The sequence below is a fragment of the Homalodisca vitripennis genome, unplaced genomic scaffold (genome assembly GCF_021130785.1).
Source record: "Homalodisca vitripennis isolate AUS2020 unplaced genomic scaffold, UT_GWSS_2.1 ScUCBcl_11276;HRSCAF=20485, whole genome shotgun sequence".
NCBI lineage: Eukaryota > Metazoa > Arthropoda > Insecta > Hemiptera > Cicadellidae > Homalodisca > Homalodisca vitripennis.
In genome coordinates, this window is record NW_025787387.1 from 6,342 (window position 1) to 12,991 (window position 6,650).

At 32.0% G+C, this 6,650-nt stretch overlaps 1 pseudogene; it reads right to left on the reverse strand.

Moving 5' to 3' along the window:
- Positions 1-309: 309 nt before the first annotated feature.
- Positions 310-990, reverse strand: LOC124374925 (annotated as a pseudogene).
- Positions 991-6,650: the final 5,660 nt, after the last annotated feature.

The window sequence follows — 6,650 nt, forward strand, 5'->3', positions numbered from 1 at the left end:
TAACTTAGTAGTCAGATTATTATATCTGGATATGCTATCAATAATATCATTGTGAATTGTAGGCTAGATAGCCTAACACAGAATAATCACATTTTTAACCAAATTAAAACTAAATAACAGTTTTTTTTTTATTGACTTAAGCCTAAATATTTAAAATCTAATTCTACTTCATTAAGGTCCTTGATAAGGTGCAGGAATTACTCCAATAATCAGGAGGAGAGGGGGATACGAACTAGTTGTTTTACAGGTCTCTTGTCTCCGTCTTGTTCAACAGCCACGTCACCATTTTCTTTGAAATAGCGACAAGGTCTAGGGCCCCACTCCAGGGATGTCGGACCCATAAGGAGGAGCAAGTATGTCAACAAAAAGCGGCCGTGGTCCATCTACACTATGGATTTCATGTAAATTACCCTGTTATTGGAGATAATACACAAGAGGGACTTGTTTCATTAACATAAACATCTTGTTCTTTTCTTGCTAGCAAAGTCACTTGTTTGGACATTAGTATCTTGAGATAAGACTATATCATCTGGATGCACAGAATTAAGTCCTTGTGGAATAGTGTCTTCCTTCAGTTCCTTTGTTCCTGTAACCATTGAGTAACTCTGAATGTGAACAGTCCCATGAAACAACTTTTAAAATTCCATACATTAATGGGTGATCATGTAGAGGTAATCTTGCACCTCGTTTTCAAAATAAAAAATGCCAATGGTCAAATTTGGATCATCCAAGACCTGAATATAAGTTACTGGTGCATGCATGTCTTCTTCCATTCCATTTGGAATCGGGTGAAGTAAAGAAGAATCCAAATTTATATCGGCACTTGTTATTTTGTTTGTCAAACTTTTGAGTTTGGAAAAATTTTCTTCAAAGTTTGAGGAAACACCTGCCAGTTTTGAAAACGTTAGTATCGCCTGTCGTTTCACAATTTCAATCAGTGGAAAACTTGCCATTTCAACAACACTAAAATTTACCCACAAAATAAAATATATAAAAACTATTTTAAACAAGTCAAATAAAACACGCCTTGGTTGTCACATTTGTTTATTATTTCTGAAAGTGACAGAACTACATCTGCAGACAGCAGCTAACCGAGCGTATCCATTTTTTCGTTGTCAGCTGATATTGCTGCACTAACAGTAAAATAGGAACTCTAAAAAGAGAGGATAGTTTAAAATGTAATAGTTTATGTCTTAGGAAATGTACATATAATAGCCAAAGATTTGTTCATTGTACTAGCTGTTATTTTATTATGAAAAGGTGTATTAGTTACAGCCAGGGAGGACATACGTCTTATTTTCACTTGAGTGATGTTTTAGTCCCACCCAACTATTCAAATTTATAACTGCAACTGTTAATTTGTTTGTAAAATTTGTGTTTCGAATAATTGCCATCGCAAATCGGAGAAAACATCACCTAAGTGGAAATCTTACTAATTTTTAACAATACTAAAATTCAAATCTGCAAAATCAAAACAAGGGTTATGCAAATAAATTTTTATATGATTATAGTAAAAATATCTAGATAATCATAGTTTTCTTCTAAGAGTATTACTATAACAGTTCATCAGAACACTTCAATTCATTTTGTTATCAGATTGCACTGTGGCTGGACAGTGTTCTCTCGCTGGTTCTCCTTGGGTGAGAGCGTGGTTTTATCTTAAGAAAGTCGAACTCTATGATTGTAAATGAAACAGAGTTGCAGTGGAAGATTTGATTTGCAACTCTGTAGAAAATAACACAATAGTTTCGTTAAGGTGGGATTTACTACCATAGCATTCTTTTAGTGAAAATTTTTTAGAAAGACAAGAATAATCACAGTTTATTAAGATGACATTCAACACATTGAACCTCTTAGAATCAGACAATAGTACTGAAGTTCATGAATGAAGTATTAACTGAACTAGACAACTGGACCTAAGTTTCACAAAGTTTGAAACTTTATGGTGAGCGCTCTCAATTTTTGTATCGATAATATTTGTTATGGTAATTATAGTTAGCATATTTATTCATAAATAATATCACCAATAATACATTTTAACATGTTCCATTTGGAAACAGGTGCACTTAGTAATAGTCAAATAAATATACCAAACTAACAACTTCAAGATATGATTATTCGTAGTATAATTAAGGTAAAATATAATCTTGTGTTTTAATGAGTATAGCATAATATAAAATGGTGTTGTATATAGTATACGCTTTTTAAAATCGGGGATTGTTTGACTGGTGATGTTTCTAGTGCCATCTCTGATTAGAATAGCAGTGGAACGGTCTGTAGGAGGGGAATTTGGGAGATATTGGATTGGAGAGAGAGAACCGTCATGTCGTAAACATTAAACAGTTATGGTGGCCGTGATGTAATTGTAGTGGTTATTTTTCTTTATTTTGTTATTTTATGACAATTTTTATAAATGGTTAATAAAATGTCTACTCTTTGGACTCCGGCTAAAGAGAAAGACAGATATGGAATAGGTATGTCTTTTTGAATATTTTTAATAGTCTTTTTGTTGTCTGTATAGAAGTGCTGTATCTGAATAAAATTAACCTACTAACTCGTATTGGATATAAATTAACTATAGTAGCCTACTTTAAATGTTGATGTCGGCTGAATAAACATAACATTGATAATTATTTTTAATAAAATTAGTTCAGTATGAAAGGAGTTTAGGGGCTGCAGTATAATAAGTGCTCACTACAATAATGGAATCCAATGAACCACATTATCAATAACAAATACCTAAACTATCAATAGAAAGATTGTCATATTTATTTACAACTACTTATTTCAACTGATGTATGAAAATAACAATACTGTTTAAAATTAAGTATTGAAACAGAGTAAAATATATGTGTTGTATTTTAGTAATGACCCGCAAGTGCAAATGAGGATGAACAAGCGTTATTTGTATCTCAAGCTGTTAGACATGGTTATCCTTCAAAATAGTAAGAAGTAAGAGATACACTGATATGTGTTCAACACTCAAATCATCAATAATAGGCCTATCTAATTATGATAAGATCAATTTTAATGCTGTTAGACCATAATTACCCTGTTAAGTAATTGTTAAGGGGTAGGGTACTATAAGCGGACCCGGTTTTTTTTATATCGAAATTGGCAAACGATATTACTTAATCATAACCATCGATATAATCAATTGATACTGATGAATTATTTTGAACTATTAACTTAAATAATCTATATCAACAGCTGTAAACACTCGAAAAAAATACACGTAGGATAATATTTCAATTTTAATAAGTAATTCTGATTATTAAAAATGGCAGTCAATTTTAGAAAACTACACGACGTTGCTTTTTCGTGGCTTCAACATGTTGGACTCGTACCGAAAAACCCATTAGGCCTATGTGAAATTTTGTGGGAAAGAAACAACTGTAACTGTGAGAGGAGTTAAATAATGGACTCGTTCTTCAGTTTTTCCTCTCTAATTTTGGTTATAATTGTTTTTTGATCACTGTAAAATATTAAATTCATATTTTAATTTAGGGTAGGGTCCAATAAGCGGAACCCGGTTTTTTATATCGCAATTGGCAAGACGATATTTACTTAATCATAACCATCGATATAATCAATCGATTACTGATTAATTAATTTTTAAACAATTGAAAATAATTCTATATGAACAGCTGTTAAACACTTTTCAATGTATAATACAATTAACCACCTTTTACTGCCGGCCATTTTTTTAATACGTACCCAGTGCAAAATTTGCCCAAGGGGGGAAATCGCATGTTTGCTGCATTCATTTACGAACAAAATGCTGTATCTTTTTTATTTTTCCATTAGATTTGGCATTAATTTTTACTATTATTTACTCGTATTTTTAAATGCTGTTTTTCAAGTAATAAAAAGAAGATATTTAATTTGAGAAACAAACTCCAACTAAATTTTAATTTTAAAAATTAATGTAAATTAAAAAAATAAATAAAAAAATAAACATTGTGTATTGGCATCCTGAAATAATTTATTTTTAAAATTATACCTAAAAATATTTAAGCATGATATCGATTATACAACTAGAGCAAATATGCTTAGAACATATAATATCCCAAATTTGAAGGTGCTACACCTTGAAACATAGCTGGCATCCTATGAGGATATTTTCCCAAAACTGGGTAGAGCCTCCTCTAGGCCTACCAGTGGAAAGTTGAAGGGTAAACTTATCTGTGCCACATCCCCCTCACTATCTAATAAACATCCTCCATTATCTGATGTTTTAAGATAAAGTCGAGATCGTCATGCAGTGTCATCCACATCACTTTGATTTGTCATCAATAGCCCTAACACTAATATACAGAATCGTTCTCTCGCGGGCATCTAGCATCCTGAACAAAATTCTGAAGGAAATTGTTCACTCATTCGTCTTGCACTTGTACACCACCATCGATTAAGACTGTTTAATTAGTTGTTTCCCTCACTCACAGGAGAGTTAAAGAATTAACCTCTTTTACTCATTTTTATTCCTTGATCAACAAAAGTATACACTTCAAAAAAACTTGTACGATAAACATTGGTAAACAACAACAATGAACGAAGATTTCAGTAATTTTATCCTAACCCGATCATCTGGTTTTTGACAGCTGTCCTAGAGTAGTTTCGTCAAATTCTAGTCAAAGACGACGAAAATAGAAATCCAAAGTTCTTCAAATGTGCTTTCTTTCCATTATCCTTTCCTCCTAAACAACCAAAATACCGAATTATTGTTCGGCATTGTGTTGAACATAACAGTAGCCAGTAAACAATAAAAAAAGCAGAACGTTCCCCGACATAATCGGACGTCGGCAGTAAAAGGGTTTAAGGTAATAATTTTAAAAATTTCACAATAAGTAACATTGTGGTACTTAAAAAAATGGGCTGTCAATCTAAGCAAAGACTTCACGAAAATTGCTTTTAAAAGACGATAAAAAACATGTTTTTATATTTTGGCTTCAAGAAATGTTGGGTTAAAGGACCTAAAGAATCCCATTATGTGATTATTGTTGTGGAAAGGTAACAAATTGTAATACTGTCAGAGGAGCTAACATGGTCCAGTCATTCAGATGCCAAAAAAGAAGTTAAAGATGGTGGACACCAACTTTTAGTAAAAACGTTTGTCCGTTTCTTGGTTTTCATTTAGTTAAAGTTTATGAGTTTCCCCTTGATTTTGGTTATGTTCATTTGTTATTATTTGTTACATCAATTAAATTCACATTTTTAATGTAAAAACATAATGATTGTTATTACTTTTTATATATCGAGATTGATAGTACTATGATTCAGATATGCGAATAAATTAGGTATCGAATATTAGGTATCGATGATTATATTCTTCGATATAAAAAAACCAGGTCCGCTTATTGGACCCCATACACCCTTAATATTTTAAAACATAATGAATTGTTATTGAGGGCTATAGGTACTTTTATATCGATTGAATAGTCTAGGATTTGAGATTGGCCGAATATTAGGTAATCGATGAATTATATTCTTCGATATAAAAAACCTGGGTCCCGCTTACTCGTACCCTGAGCCCATTTAGGTAAGTTTACGTGGTTGCTGCTCAAACTTAGTGGAACAACAAAGGTTGTATTATTTTTCTAAAACCTAAATATTTCGTTACCCAATATATAAAATATAGTTTCACCTATAATACAGATCATTAAAATTTCTATGAACATAATTAAATCTCACACAATTATTGTTTTATGTAATTGTATTTTGAAACAATCATTATGTAATGAATAATTTGAGTAAAGGCGGCCGCTATGGGACGGTAAATACTGTTTGTCAATAACCGTATTACAAAATAATATTGAGGTAATTACCGTTTTCAAGTAACCTGTTTAACATGACTACTAAAACATGTTAATATAAAAAATTTTGACTAGCTCACTTAAGTTGGAACCATGGACTGATAAACTAATAACAATTATAAACGGGATTATCCTAATTCAAATTTTCACTGTATAACAAAATTTATTGGGTGTTATGGACATCTTTATCTTCTATTTGGCTATAGAACAATATTGTAACGGTAATAATGAACATATTTCGGAGTCAGTATTTTCCTGACCTCCAGATCACGTGCCAATTGGTCCAGATTGTCCAACATGATCTGACCATCCTCAAAAGTTCTTGTAGCACCAATCCCCTTGTAAAAAACGAAAAAACATTATCTCAAGATAAATACCTAAATTCCAAGCCTCAGATCACATGAGTAGATTCTAGTAAATGTCAACTTATAACTGTCAATATCTATAATACATTTGTATGTATTATACTAATAACAAATTTAATAGATAGGGACAGAAGTTGGCCCTGCGCCCCTTCTTGCTCACATCGCATTTTGAAGGTAGGAAACCAATGACCGAATTCGTCCGTAATTGGCCGGATATATTCACAGTAAGTCAAATAAAGTCTGTTCTCTTCTTATTAGAAAGAAACAGAACAAGTACTTTATTGGGATTATACTGACCCACACCAGTATGAAGAATATCAAAAATATAAATTTAATAGAAACAAATAATTATAGAAAGAAAAAACAACTCTTTAACTACAAAAATTACAAACTTACAACGATTATTCCTTGATCACACTCTGCCCACCTAAAATGCGAGTAGCCTCCGGCCATCAGCGTGGGCTTCGCTGCT